We start from the raw sequence: 16,383 nt of genomic DNA on the forward strand, positions 1-16,383 counted from the left end.
ACCAGTGTTAAGCCTATTATGTTGGTCCCCAAGGGGTGTGGCTTTGGGCGTACACACAGTCACCCTGCGATGACAATGGATTTGACAGTTTTTTTTTTTTTAAAGATTATTTATTTATTTATTTGACAGAGAGAGATCACAAGTAGGCAGAGAGGCAGGCAGAGAGAGAGAGAGAGAGAGAGAGGGAAGCAGGCTTCCTGCGGAGCAGAGAGCCCGATGCGGGGCTCGATCCCAGGACCCTGAGATCATGACCCGAGCTGAAGGCAGCAGCCCAAACCACTGAGCCACCCAGGCGCCCCTTGACAGGTTTCTCCTTGCCTCCTTTCCTGACGTGCCCAAATGTTAAACTCCACTAACTGCAGGATGATTGCTGTATTGTTTCCAGCAGTACCCTGGGACTTAAATTGCTGGATAGACAGCTCAATCCAACTCCAGTTCTTTTGGAGAAGGGATCCTGATGTCAGTGTTAGATTTGTTCTGACCCCCCCCCCCAGGGCTCCTCCCTGCTGTCTCCCCACCTCTTTCTCTTGCAGATTAACTGGCCTGCAGTTCAGTTTCTCTCTCCATTGAATCTAGCTCCCAATGCCCTTTCACCATAAGCACCATTGTTTTTGAGGGCACCTGTCTGGCTTAATTTGTACAGCGAGCGACTCTTGGTCTCAGGGTCATGAGTTTGAGCCCCAAGTTGGGGGTAAAGTTTACTTTAAAAAAAAAAAAAGGCATTACAGAGAATGTTCTTAAGCTTGAACGTCATCCTCTGTTATCGATGAAGTCAGGTCTTCCAGGACGAGATTAAGAGCCGTCTGTTTGTGACTACTCCTCCACCAAGGAAAAATCTCCAAGCCAAGAATGGAGCTGGGTGGTAAGATGAATGACTTGCTTCTGAATGAAATCCCCACTTTGGGACTGGGGTGCTGGGTGGGGGAGGGGCAGTAGCCTCAGGTCTCTTGCCTCTGCCAGTGTGGAACCACCTTACCAGCCAGGACAGGGTGATCAGGGTCCCAGTGTTTTCAGCCCCACCATGCTTGTTGCTGGTGTGCAGGGCTGCCAAGAGCATGTCCCTCCAGAGGTCCCAAACAGACCAGGCTCGGCCGCTTACCACTGATAAATTCCAAAGGCAGAGAAATGACTGGTAGTGCAAACAGGAAATGAATTTATTTCAGTGAGGCCAAAACCAGGAAGACAGTGGGTTAGCGTCTCAAAAGACTGTCTCCAAAGTGCCAAAAATACTTGTAGGTTTGTTAGGAAAATGTGGGGCAAAGTGGGTGGGCACATGCCTGATAGGCCCTGAAGGTTAAATTGATCATTATCATAGAGTCGATCATGGGCGGGACCTTGGTGGCTCTGGACAGTCTGCCTGTGGACCTGTGAGAGCTGCTGGGTGTTAGGATGATGTGAAGGCTTTCACCCAAACAACAGAAGGATGGAGATGCCATTAAGGGATGTGGGCAATATTGGCAGAAAGGCTCAGGAGGACTTCAGTTTGGACGTGCTAAGTTTGACAGGCCTATTAGACCTCCAAAGGGAGCTGGCCAGGAGGCAGCTGGATCGGTCTGTCTGGAACCCAGAGGAAAGTTCTGGGCAGCAGGTGCCCTTGCAGATACAGTGATTAAAGGCCTGGGACTGAATGAGGTCCTTGAGGAGGTGAGAACACAGAGAGGCAGTTGAAGGCCCTAGGTCCAGGGCTCTCCAGCCTCCAGACTCTAGAGGTTGGAGGGAAGAGGAAACCACAGAAGGCACAGAGGACTGACTGACTGGGGAGATTAGAGATAAATCAGGAGAGCTTGGTGTCCCAGCAGCCAAGGGAAGCGAGACAGAGTGACTATGTCAGATGCCACTGGGAGGTCCAGTAGGATAATTCACGGCGGGATTTGACAGCAGGAAGGGAGGTCACGGAGGACCCTGGCAAGTACGGATGCCCAGGCTTGGAAGCAGGGTGAACTTTATTGAAGTGAGCTCAAAAGGCAGCGGGTAGTAAGAAATTTGGCCCTGTCCGCATTTGGCTCTCTCCTCTGTCTCACCCCCTTCAATCTGGCCTGGAACCTGCCATCAGAGATCTCTCTAAAATACAAACCTCATCGTGCAACTCTTTTAAACTCTGTTTAAAGTCCTTCAGTGGCCGTTGAAACAAGATCAACAAAATACTGATCATTGTTTTTATTTCTGGGCTCTTTATTCTGTTCCATCAGTCTTAACGTCTGTCTGCCAGTACCATACTGTTTTTTTAAAGGTTTTATTTAAAAAAAGATTTTAAAGCACTCTCTACACCCAATGTGCGGCTCCAACCCACAATCCTGAGACCAAGCATCACATGCTCCACCAACTAAGCCAGGCAGGCACCCTAATATCATACTGTTTTAATATAATATATTTTGAAATGACAAAGTGCAATGCCTTCAACTTTGTTTTTTCTTAAGACTGTTTTGGCTATTCAGGATCCTATGTGGTTTCATATGAATTTTAGGATTGCTTTTCTGTAAAAAATTTCATCGGAACTTTTTTTTTAAGATTTATTTTTTTATTTGAGAGAGAGAATGCACACATGGGTGGGGGGAAGGGCAGAGGAAGAGAGAGAATCCCAAGCAGACTCAACCCTGAGCACAGAGCCTGACATGGGGCTCAATCCCAGTACCCCAAGATCACAACCTGAGCCAAAACCAAGAGTTGGACAATTAACCAACTGAGCCACCCAGGCACCCCCCCCCATTGGGATTTTAATAGGGATAACATTGACTCTGTAGATTGTTTTGGGTAATATGGCCATTTTAGCAATATTCTTTCGATCCATAAACATGTGGTAGCTTTCCAATTATTTGCATCTTCAATTTCTTTCATCAGTATTTTCTAGTTTTCAGTGTATAAGTCACCTCCTTAGTTTATACCTAAGTGTTTCATTCTTTGATGCTATTGTAAATGGAACTGTTTTCCTATTTTCCTATTCAGATACATCATCGTTAGTATATAGAAATGCAACCGTTTGGGACACCTGGGTGGCTCAGTTGGTTAAGCATCTGCCTTCAGCTCAGGTCATGATCCCGGGGCTCTAGGACAGGGTCCTGCATCATTAAGTCTGCTTCTCCCACTGCCTGCCCCTCTCCCTGTTTGTTCCCGCTTGCTCTCTCTCTCTCTCCTCTCTCTCCCTCCCTCTCTGACAAACAAATAAATCTTTTTTAAAAAAGAAAGAGAGCGCCTGGATGGCTCAGTGGGTTAAAGCCTCTGCCTTCGGCTCAGGTCATGATCCCAGGGTCCTGGGATAGCGCCCCACATCGGGCCCTCTGCTCAGCGGGGAGCCTGCTTCCCCCTCTCTCTCTACCTGCCTCTCTGTCTACTTGTGATCTCTGTCTGTCAAATGAATAAATAAAATCTTTAAAAAAAAGAAAGAAATGCAAGTGATATTTACATTTCAGTTTTGTATCCTGCAACTTTACTGAATTAGGGTGCCAAAAATACACAGTGGGGAATGGATAGTCTTCCCAATGTTGCTGGGCAAACTGGACATCCACATGTAAAAGATTGAAATTGGACCTTTATCTTATACCATACATAAAAATCAACTCAAAATGGATTAATGACTTAAATATAAGACTTGAAACTGTTAAAACTCCTAGAAGAAAACATAGGAGATAACATCATGATATTAGTCTTAATGATTTCATGGTAATGACACTAAAAGAACAGGCATCAAAAACAAAAATAAACAAGTGGGACGACATTAAACTCAAAGGCTTCTGTACAACAAAGGAAACAATCAACAGAGTGAAAAGGCAATCTAAGGAATGGGAGAAAATATTTGCAAACTAGGTATTTGATAAGGGGCAAATCTCAAAAAAAAATATATATATATATATATATATATATATATATATATATATTTTAAGATTTTATTTATTTATTTGACAGAGAGAGACAGCCAGAGAGGGAACACAAGCAGGGGCAGAGGGAGAGGGAGAATCAGGCTCCTCACTGAGCAGGGAGCCCGATGCAGGACTCAATCCCAGGACCCCAGGATCATAACCCAAGCTGAAGGCAGACACTTAACAACTGAGCCACCCAGGTGCCCCAAATCTCCAAAATATATAAAGAAATCCTATAACTCAATAGTGAAAAAAACCCAACTAAATTAATAACCCAATTAAAAAATGGGTTCGGTGAACCTGGTGGTGGGTATTAAGGAGGGCACACATTACATGGAGCACTGGGTGTGGTGCATAAACAATGAATTTTGGAACAATGAAAAGAAATAAAATAAAATGAAAAAAAATTAAAAATGGGCTAAGGACTCGATTAGACATTTTTCTTTCTTTTTTTTTTTTTTTAAGATTTTATTTATTTACCTGACAGAGATCACAAGTAGGCAGAGAGGCAGGCAGAGAGAGACGGGGAATCAGGCTCCCCGCTGAGCAGAGGGCCCGATGTGGGGCTTGATCCCAGGACCCTAGGATCATGACCTGAGCCAAAGGCAGAGGCTTTACCCACTGAGCCACCCAGGTGCCCCAATTAGACATTTTTCAAATGGCCAAGAGATGCAAGAAAAGATACACAACAACACTAATTATCAGGTAAATGCAAATCAAAACCATAAACCTGTTAAGATGGCCAACAACAACAAGAAAAAGACAAGTGTTGGCAAGGATGGGAAGAAACTGGAACCCTTGTACACTGCTGGTACAGCTGGTAAGGAAAACAGTATGGAGGTTCTTTAAAAAATTAAAATTAAGAGACGCCTGGGTGACTCAGTTAAGCATCTGCCTTCAGCTCAGGTCATGATCCTGGAGTCCTGGGATAGAGCCCCATGTATGGTTCCCTGCTCACCCCGGAGCCTGCTTCTCCCTCTGCCTCTGCCCTTACTCCCACTTGTGCTCTCTCTCTCTCTGGCAAATAAATAAAAAAAATATTTTTTAAAAATTAAAAATAAATTAAAATAGAACTGCCATATGATCCAGAAATCCCACTTCTGGGTATATAGCCAAGAAAATTAAAATCAAGATCTCAAAGAATTAGCACTCCTATGTTCAGCACTACATAGTCAATATGTAGAAACCAATTAAATGTCCCTCAACAGATGAATGGATAAAGGAAATGTATATTATCACTCAATCTTTTTTTCTAAAGATTTTGTTTATTTATTTGAGATAGTAAATATTATCTCAACTTAGATAATGAGCCACCCAGGCACCCCAGAATATCATTCAGTCTTTAAAAATAAAAAAAAGGAAATCCGGGGCTCAGTCAGTTAAGCATCTTCCTTCAGTTCAGGTCAGGATCTTGGAGTCCTGGGATCCAATCCCGGCTGGGTTCCCTGCTCAGTGGGGAGTCTGCTTCTCTCCCTCCCTCTATTTCTCTCAAATAAATAATTAAAATCCTTAAAAAATAAAACAAATAGGGGCACCTGGGTGGCTCAGTGGGTTAAAGCCTCTGCCTTCAACTCAGGTCACGATCCCAGGACCCTGGGATCTAGCCTCATTTCGGGCTCTCTGCTCAGCAGGGAGCCTGCTTCCCCCTCTATCTCTGCTTGCCTCTCTGCCTACTTGTGATCTCTCTGTCAAATAAATAAATAAAATCTTTAAAAATAAAAAATATATAAAATAAATAGAATGGAGTCAAGCTTGCTCTTAGGGCCCTACAGCTGTTTTATTTACTTAAATAAATAAAACTTTACAAACTAAAATTGAGGGGCACCTAGGTGGCTCAGTCAGTTAAGCGTCTGCCTTTGGCTCAGGTCATGATACCAGGGTCCTGGGATCAAGCCCCAAATCAGGCTCCCTGCTCAGCGGGGAGCCTGCTTCTCCCTCTCCCCATGCTTGTGCTCTCTCTCTCTCAAATAAATAAAATCTTTTCAAAAAATGAATAAAATAGAGTCAGGAAGCCAGAGGGGAAGCCCTCATGCACTACCACACCACATCAATTACAGACCTCAACAGGAGGAGATGCACTTCACTAGTCCTATTATGTTCCTACTCTAACACAGATTCTATATGGGAACATCAGGAGCACCTGGGAGTGCAGTTAAGCAATCGACTCTTGGTTTCCGGGAAGCTCCTGATCTCAGTGTTGTGAGATGGAGCTCCAAGTCAGGCTCTGTGCTCAGAGAGGGGTCTGCTTGAGATTCTCTCCCTCACCCTCTTCCCCTCCTGCTTTTGATGGCTGCATAGTATTCCACTGTGTATATATACCACATCTTCTTTATCCATTCATCTGTTGATGGTTCTTTCCATAGTCTGGCTATTGTAGACATTGCTGCTATAAACATTCAGGTGCACATGCCTCTGCGGATCACTATGTTTGTATCTTTAGGGTAAATACCCAGTAGTGCAATTGCTGGGTCATAGGGTAGTTCTATTTTCAACATTTTGAGGAACCTCCATGCTGTTTTCCAGAGTGGTTGCACCAGCTTGCATTCCAACCAACAGTGTACGAGGGCTCCCCTTTCTCCGCATCCTCGCCAGCATCTGTCATTTCCTGACTTGTTAATTTTAGCCATTCTGACTGGTGTGAGGTGGTGTCTCATTGTGGTTTTGATTTGTATTTCCCTGATGCCGAGTGATATGGAGCACTTTTTCATGTGTCTGTTGGCCATCTGGATGTCTTCCTTGCAGAAATGTCTGTTCATGTCTTATGCCCATTTCTTGACTGGATTATTTGTTCTTTGGGTGTTGAGTTTTTAACCGCCCCTTCCAACTCTCCTCTTTCCTCTCTAAGAGTGTTCCTGTCCTTTGCTCTCTGAACTTGCCTGTGGCTTTTCCAATGGCTTGCTTGTCCCAAACTGCAATTATTCTGCTATTCCTGAATAAACCCATTTGCTGGTAAAATAACTGGCTGTTTTACTTATAAGGTTTGCAACCTGCATATTGTAAAATTTTTAGCAACATCTCTGTCTTCCAGCCACCAGACATGAGTAGCACTCCCTTGGTTTTGACAACCAAAAATATTCCCCAGGTTTTGCTAAATGTTCCCTAAAAGGGAAAGTAGCCCATGATCAAGACCACTGGTCTATGTATACCAGACAACTAGCAGTTCTTAACATGACATGCTGTTTTGTACCTTTGATAATCTGCATAAACTATCCCCTTTGCCTAGAATGTTTTCCCTCTCCTCTGCCTGACAACGTTTGTTAATGGTTCAAATAACTGCTTAAAGCACCAACTTCTTTGTTTCCTGTGTTCATTTTGTAGCTCGAGTGCCTAACACAGTCCCTGGCATAAAATAGGTACTAGATAAATGTTTGCTGAAAGGATTAATCGTCATTATTAAGAGATTTTTATTAAACTCCTTGTGAGCACTGATTTTTATAAAAGGTACAAAACAGGATCCCCACTCTAAGTTTGTTAACAGTTTAGTGGGTGTGAAAGAAACTATTACCCGCTACTGTCCTTTCTCTCCTTTTGTCTTAAATAAAAGCAGTACTGATAGTTGCCTAGTAAAAACATTTCCCAACCTCCTTTACAGAACAAGTCCTTGACAAGTGAAGTAGTATGTGGAAGTAGTATGTGCCCCTTAAAAGAAAGGACAAGTTCATTTTTCTTTCTTCCCTTTGGCTGGAATGCAAATCAAGTGGCTGGAGCTCAAGCAGCTGTTTTGTACTATAGCCTACTTAGGACTATAGAGAAACAATAAAGACCGAGCATGTGTCCATGATGAGCACAAAACCGCTCAACTCATCTTGGATTTCATGTCTTCTGACTTTATAGCATAAAAAAGTTTTATCTTGTCTAGAATATAGTTAAACTTAACCTCAAATAATTAAGTTGGGAAGACCAAAAGCAGAAGAGCTTGGACTGAGAGCAAAACAGAATCCTAGGATGTATGAGGTAATTTGTATTGTTGGGTCCCCAATGTTGGGTCCCCCAATAATGGGTCCATGGTCAAAAGAGCGAGACTGATACAAAGCAAAGGTCAAGCAAAGCTTTATTTCACACCAAGCATCAAGAATCAGACCAACCGTCAAACAGACTGGTCGGGGCCACCCCTTACAGAGAGGACGACCCCTCCCTGCTTTCCAGACTAACTTTTATAGATCAAAGGCCCTGTGGTTGGGCCAGGCCACACACAGGTGGCTAACTGAATTACAATTCAACCCATAGTAGCTATGGAAACTAGCCTATCACCTTGGTAGCTAGGAGACAGTATGGGCCCCCACTGATTGAATGTCTCCACCTGACCTGACCCACCCTTGTATTTGGGCCATTACCTGGGACTGGTCTCAGGGACTTGCTTTTAAATAAGTTCCCCTGGTGGGGGCAAGGTCAGTTTAAGTTTTACTGCGTAAACAACACAATGGCTGTTCAACCGAGGTGGGGCCGTTCTGGCTAAATAGGCCCTTACAGTGTAAGAGTAAAATAATGCAAAAGGTGGATGTGATACCAAGGATACCTCATGCCCAGAGGTGTCTGGGGATAGGGTTCAAATTTCTAACACCTACAAAGATATGGTGCCCCATGACTAAGAGATTTTTTAGAAATAAGTCTTCAAGCCAGAGGAGCAACCTCAAATACTTAGCAAGATAAATAAAAATAAATCCACACCTGGACAAGTTGTACTAAAACTGAAGAACATAAAAATCAAAGAGAAAATCTTAAAAAATAAGAGAGAGGGTGCCTGGGTGGCTCAGTCATTAAGTGGCTGCCTTCAGCTCAGGTTATGATCCCAGGGTCCTGGGATCCCAGGGTCCCTGCTCAGCAGGAAGCCTGCTTCTCCCTCTCCCACTCGCCCTGCTTGTGTTCCCTCTCTGGCTGTGTCTCTCTCTCTCAAACAAATCAGTAAAAACTTAAAAAAAATAAGAGAGAGATTACCGGGATGCCTGGGTAGCTCAGTTGGTTAAGCATCTGTCTTCTGCTCAGGTCATGATCCCAGGGTGCTGGGATCAAGTCCCACATGAGGCTCCAGGGAGTCGGCTTCTACCTCTGCCTGCCGCTCCCCCTGCTTGCGCTCACGCCCTCTCTCTCTCTCTGTGACCAAAAAAAATAAATAAATAAAATCTTTTTTAAAAAAAGAGATTGATTACCAACTAAGAAGCAAGAGAAAAATAACTACAGATTTCTCAAGAAAAAAAAGGTATCAGAGATTATAGGATAATAAAAGAATAATATCTTCCAAGTACTGAAGAAAAAAGTCAGTCAAGAATTCTACATTCAGGGCGCCTGGGTGGCTCAGTGGGTTAAGCCGCTGCCTTCGGCTCAGGTCATGATCTCAGGGTCCTGGGATCGAGTCCCGCATCTGTTTCCTCCTCTCTCTCTCTCTCTCTGCCTGCCTCTCTGCCTACTTGTGATCTCTCTCTGTCAAATAAATAAATAAAATCTTTAAAAAAAAAAGAATTCTACATTCATTCAACAGACTCAGCAAGTGCAGTGAATTCATTTTTTCAAAACTCAACACCTTCTCAGTGTCTGGCATTTTTCTAAATGATTGTGATACATAACAAATGAAATAGACCGAAATCCATGTCCTCAGGTAGCCTGGGTGCCTTAGTCAGTTAAGCCTCTGACTCTTGGTTTTGGCTCAGATCATGATCTCAGGGTTGTGAGATCAAGCCCTGTGATAGGCTCCATGCTAGGCTTTCTCTCCATCTCCTTCTGCCTCCCTCATACACCCCTGCCCCATGCTCTCTCTCTTTAAAAAAAAAAAAAGAATAACCCAAACAGGTAAGAGAATTGAGATGGTCTGAGGTGGGAAATGGGTTGGAAGTTATTAAAGGGTTGTCAGGGTCACCTCATTAAGGAGGTGGCATTATAGCAAAGATTTGAAGGAGGTGAGGTACTTCGTGAAAATGTATCCAGATAAGTATTTATTTAGGCATGAGAGAGAAACAAGAGCATTTTTAGACATATAAAGATTGTGGGTGTTTACTACTCACACTCACTGACATAACTACTAAAATGAAGATTTTTGTAAGAAGGAAACTGAAGCCAAAAATCGAAAAAAGCAAAAAGAAATGATGAGCAAAGGTTTTACAAAATCTTTTTTAAAGATGTATTGACTTTTTTGGGGACAGAGTGAGTGTGTGCACGAGAATGGGGGGAGGGGCAGAAGGAGAGGGAAAGAAGCAGACTCCCTACTGGGCATGGAGCCTGATGTGGGGCTCGGTCTCAGGAACCTGAGATCATGACCTGGGCTGAAACCAAGAGTCAGATACTTAACCAACCGACTGAGTCACCCAGGTGCCCCAACTTTGCAAAATCGAAATGAATACTAACTGTTCACATATAAAGGGAGGGTTAAAAAATGAAACTCAAATACCTCACAACCAAAACACAGAAAAGCAGATGGCATGATGGGAAGGATTGGAGTTAAAGCCCTGAAAACTCCATGTATTGTCTGCAAGAATGATGTAGTTACTTATTAACTCTAAACTTATTAAAACTTAAACATGTATGTTGACATTTTTTTTTTAAAGATTTTATTTATTTATTTGTCAGAGAGAAAGCGAGCGAGATCGAGCACAGGCAGACAGAGTGGAAGGCAGAGTCAGAGGGAGAAGCAGGCTCCCTGCGGAGCAAGGAGCCCGATGTGGGACTTGATCCCAGGACGATGGGATCATGACCTGAGCCGAAGGCAGCTGCTTAACCAACTGAGCCACCCAGGCGTCCCAATATGTTGACATTTTAAATCAATACTATGAGAGAGTAAAAACAAGCAAAACATACATTTAAAAAATTAAAAATACAACCCTGAATAGCCAATGAGTTCATGAGAAAATTGTAGTGGAAATCATGAAAAAGTTAAAACTGAATGATAATAAAATATAAAAACATGTGACATGCATCTAAAATGGAATCATGAAGAAAATTTACAGTGTTAAATACATTTTTTCCAAAATATGCCAAATCAGGTGCCTGGGTGGGTCAGTTGGTTAAACATCTGCCTTCATCTCAGGTCATATCCCAGGGTCCTGGGATCCAGTCCTGCACTGGGCTCCCTGCTCAGTGGGGAGTCTGCTTCTCCCTCTCCTTCTGCCTGCTGCTCCCCTTCCATGTTCTCTCCCTCTCTCAATCTCTGTCAAATAAATAAAATCTAAAAAATATGGCAAATCAATGCATAAGGACTTCTATTTTTAAAATTTATTTTCATCTCTATTTTTATTATTTTTTTAAGTAGTCTCCGTGACCAGTGTGGGGCTTGAACTCACAACCCTGAGAATAAGAGTCACATGCTCTACCAACTGAACCAGCTAGGTGCCCCAACAAGTTCCATTTTTTTAAAATAAGCGATTATTTATTTATTTACTTGAGAGAGAGAGAGAGGGAGGGAGAGAGAGCAGACATAGGAGGGGCAGAGGCAGATGGAGATAAAAACGGAGAAGCAGACTCTCCAATGAGCAGGGAGCCCTACACAGGGCTTCATCCCAGGACCCTGAAATCATGACCCGAGCCAAAGGCAGATGCTTAGGGCACCTGGGTGGCTCAGTGTTAAGCCTCTGCCTTCAGCTCAGGTCATGATCTCAGGGTCCTGGGATTGAGTCCCGTATCATGCTCTCTGCTCAGCGGGGAGCCTGTTTCCCTCTCTTTCTCTCTCTCTGCCTGCTTGTGATCTCTCTCTGTCAAATAAATAAAATCTTAAAAAAAATAAAAAGGTAGACGTTTAACCGACTGAGCCACCCAGGCACCCCAAGAATTCCATTTTTGAAGCTAGAGAAAGAGCAGAACAAACCTAAAAGGACAGAGGAAAAAATAATACAGAGAAGAGTAAAAATTAATAAATGCATACCTAAAGAGTGGAGATATCAGTAAAATCAAAAAGCTGGTTCTTTGGAAAGACTAATATGATCTACCTTTATGAAGACTGACCTATTTAAAACGATGAAAGGTAGGGTGCCTGGGTGGCTCAGTTGGTTAAGCAACTGCCTTTGGTTCAGGTCATGATCCTGGAATCCCAAGATCAAGTCCTGCACGGGGCTTCCTGCTCAGTGGGGAGTCTCCATCTCCCTCTGACCCTCCTGCCTCATACTCTCTCTCACTCATTCTCTTTCTCAAATAAATAAAATCTTAAAAAAAAAAACACTGAACGGTATATATAAATAATACTGAAAAATAAGATATAACTACAAGATTCAATTAAAATTTAAAGCTATATAGAACATTTTGGAAACATGACAGAATGAAAATGTTTTCATTTCCCCCAACATCCTGAAATCCCACTAAAATGACAATAAATAATTATATGAGGTGCCTGGCTGTCTCAGTTGGTAGAGCATGCGACTCTTTTTAATATTTTTAAAGATTTTTATTTATCTATTTGACAGACAGAGAGACAGAGAGAGAGGGAACACAAGCAGGAGGAGTAGGAGAGGGAGAAGCAGGCTCCCTGCAGAGCAAGGAGCCCAATGTGGAATGCGATCCCAGGACCCCGGGATCAGGACCAGAGCCCAAGTTAGATGCTCAACGACTGAGCCACCCAGGCACCCGAGCATGCGACTCTTGATCTCAGGGTTATGAGTTTGAGCCCCACATTGAGCATGGAAATTACTTTAAAAATAAAAATAAATTAATTAAAAATGATAATATATAAATATAAAAGATATGGACCCACAAAGTCATAAAACGTGCTTAGTGGAATGGAGGAATTATGAAATTAAGTATGCATATGAGGAAAGCCAACAACATATAATCCAATTTGTGCTCCAGAAAGCCATGAAAGTTGAGGAACTAAAGGTATCGGCATATTCACTATCTCACATTAGGTACAACAACTGTAATATGCTAGGGAAAGATTTATGATTTCTGTCACACAAGTACCACTGATACTGCTATGCTTTGTTGCCTACATTCATAATTGAAGGAAATGCTAAATTTCACATAATGGTTAGTGAAAATATAAGAGGTAACTTTTTTCCAACCGAGTTCGCAAGTTCAACATACCTGTGGCTCAGCAAGTCCACTCTTAAATATATACCCAACAGGAATACTTCCAAGAAGGAACATATATATATAAGAATGTACACGGGCGGGGCTCCTGGGTGGCTCAGTGGGTTAAAGCCTCTGCCTTCAGCTCAGGTCATGATCCCAGGGTCCCCTCTCTGCTCAGTGGGGAGTCTGCTTCCCCCCTCTTACTCTGCCTGCCTCTCTGCCTACTTGTGATCTCTCTCTGTCAAATAAATAAATAAAATCTTAAAAAAAAAGAATTTACATAACACTACTTAATAGCCAGAAATCGGAAACAAATCAAATGGTTAAAAACAGTAGAATGACATCCAGCAAACAGGAATCTAAGAAAGGCAAAGTGAATTTCCAGGATGACATCTGTGTAGCAGGCCTAAAGATCAATCAATCATTACAGTTGTATAAGGGTAGATGGCAAGAAGAAATATGTCTCCAAATAAAAAAACAAAATGAAAACTAATACTAAAGGATTACCTGATTCCTTTGACCTTGTCGAGTAGGGTTTTACATCTCTGGAGGGGTCTGGTGGAATAATTACTAATGGGTACAAGAAAACAAATCAATTAAACAAAATAACCAAAGTAATTATTAACTCTAGATAAAACAAAATGTCGTATTTGAAAAGCAGCATAATAAGAATATATAGTTGACCCTTGAGCAATGCAGGGATTAAGGGCACCAAATTCCCCACACAGTCAACAGTCTAACTTCGGAGTCCGCCAAGACTTAACTACTAAAAGTCTACTGTTGATTGGAAGCCTTACTGATAACAGAAACAGTTGGATTAACACATATTTTGTGTTCTTATAGTAAAGTAAGTGTTCTTATAGTAAAGTAAGCTAGAGAAAAGGAATGCTATTAAGAAAATTATAAGGAGGGGCACCTGGGTGGCTCAGTGGGTTAAGCCTCTGCCTTGGGCTCAGGTCATGATCTCAGGGTCCTGGGATCGAGCCCCGCATCCTCTCTCTGCTCAGCAGGGAGCCTGCTTCCCCTCCTCTTCTCTCTGCCTGCCTCTCTGCCTGCTTTACTTTTTGCCTACTGTGATCTCTGTCAAATAAATAAATAAAATCTTTAAAAAAAGAAAATCATAAGGAAAATACAATTACAGTACTGTATGTATATTTACTGAAAAAAATCCATGCAGAGGGGACCTGTGCAGTTCAAACCCATGTTGTTCAAGGGTCAACTGTATTATAGGTCTCAGCTATGAACAACAATAAATTATCATAATGTTAACAATGAATTATGATTGACCAAAAACTTCAACTAAAACAGGTAAGGGGAAGTATATGCAAGACTTTGCATTGTGAATAAATCCCATTACAAACACTACTATCTTTTACTTGTGGTTTGCCAGTCTGCCAACTTGAGTAATTAATAACAGATACAACTTGTGAGCTGAAACCATTTTCTACAAAAGACATGTTTGTGACATCACGAAATTCTCCAAAACATGTCTTACAAGCTATTGGAGCCAATACACGTCTTAACACACGATGGGTAAAGGCAGGTTCTTTAGTAAAAGATTATGAGAAGAACCCTTATCTCCTTATACTGAATGTCAGGAAGGCACAAAAAGAGGTTCCCTGCAGCTTATGATAAAGAACAAAACATAGTCAAATTTATTCTTCCTTAGAAATGTGCTTTCAAGATGATTAGTCAGGTAACACGTTTTCTTATTTAGCTCCTATGGTCTTAAATATTCTCCAGCCTTTTTTAAAAAAGATTTTATTTATTTATTTGATACAGAGACACCGAGGGAGAGAGGGAACACAAACAGGGGAAGTGAGAGAGGGAGAAGCAGGCTTCCTGCTGAGCGGGAGCCTGATATGGGCCTTGATCGCAGAATCCTGGGATCATGACCTGAGCGGAAGGCAGCCGCTTAAGGACTGAGCCACCCAGGTGCCCTCCAGATTTTTTTTCTAAGTAAAGTTAGAAAAGCAATCTATAGCAAAGCACATAAATGAACAGAAATTTCAGGCTGAAAAAAGTGTTTTGTGTGTGTTCAATATGCCTCGCCCATTTTCCCCTTTTAATTGGGAGTGGACAGTACAAATGGTTGTATTCTCCATTTCTCCTCTCATACACTCTAAGTTGTGTGTTTGCAGGAGGTGATAGCTACAGGAGAACTCAATGCTCATCTTCAATAAAATTCAACAGATAATTCTCTTCTTTGCTTCTGTACAAATCTGAATAGAAAAGGAGAAGGATTTGGAGAATTAGGGAAATAATCTTTTGGTTTGAGTTTTAAATTTAGGAAAAAAAAACCAGGGGCACCTGAGTGGCTCAGTGGGTTAAGCCTCTGCCTTGGGCTCAGGTCATGATCTCAGGGTCCTGGGATCGAGCCCCTCATCAGCTCTCTGCTCAGCAGGGAGCCTGCTTCCCTTCCTCTTCTCTCTGCCTGCCTCTCTGCCTACTTGTGATCTCTCCCTCTGTCAAATAAATAAATAAAATCTTTAAGAATTTTTTAAAAAAATTTAGGAAAAAAAACTTTTTAGATTTTATTTATTTGGGAGAGTGAGAGCACAAGCAGGGGGAGGGGCAGAAGGAGAGGGAGAGAATCTCAAGCCAACTTCTGGCTGAGCACAGAGCCCCATGTGGCGCTTGATCTCATAACCCTGTGATCATGACAGGAGCCAAAATCAAGAGTGGTACACCGAACCATCTGAACCCAGGTGCCCCCAACAAATAACTTTTTTTTTAAATTGTAGGGTAGGGGCCAAGGGCAGGCCATCTCAAAGTGTACCACTGGGCATACTGATTATTTTTAATTAAAAGTTACTTAAGGGGCACCTGGGTGGCTCAGTCAGTTAAGCGTGTGCCTTTGGCTCAGGTCATGATCCCAAGGTCCTGGGACTGAGTCCTGCATCAGGCTCCCTGCTCAGTGGGGAACCTGCTTCTCCCTCTCTCTGTGTCTCTCTCCCTGCCTGCGCTCTCTCTCAAATAAATAAATAACTTTTTTAAAAAGTTACTTAAGGGATGCCTGGGTGGCTCGGTCGGTTAAGCGCCTGCCTTCAGTTCGGGTCACGTCACAAGATCTTAGGATCAAGTCCCATAACCATCTCTTTGTTCGGCAGGGAGCCTGCTTCTCCCTCTGCCTGCTCTGCCTGCCGTTCCCCCTGCTTGTGCTCTCTCTCTGACAAATAAATAAAAATCTTAAAATAAAATAAAGTTACTTAAGAAATAGCCAGTGCAGGGGCGCCTGGGTGGCTCAGTAGGTTAAAGCCTCTGCCTTCGGCTCCGGTCATGATCCCAGGGTCCTGGGATCGAGCCCTGCATCGGGCTCTCTGCTCGACAGGAAGCCTGCTTCCTCTTCTTGCTCTCTCTCTCTGAGTGCCTCTCTGCCTACTTGTGATCTCTGTCTGTCAAATAAATAAATAAAATCTTAAAAAAAAAAAAAGAAATAGCCAATGCAAGGGGCACCTGGGTGGCTCAGTCATTAAGTGTCTGACTTCGGCTCAGGTCATGATTCTGGGGTCCTGGGATCGAGCCCCACACTGGGCTCCCTGCT

This window comes from Mustela putorius, unplaced genomic scaffold, assembly GCF_011764305.1.
Source record: "Mustela putorius furo isolate JIRA1106 unplaced genomic scaffold, ASM1176430v1.1 tig00003901_pilon_pilon_pilon, whole genome shotgun sequence".
In the NCBI taxonomy this organism is placed as follows: Eukaryota; Metazoa; Chordata; class Mammalia; order Carnivora; family Mustelidae; genus Mustela; species Mustela putorius.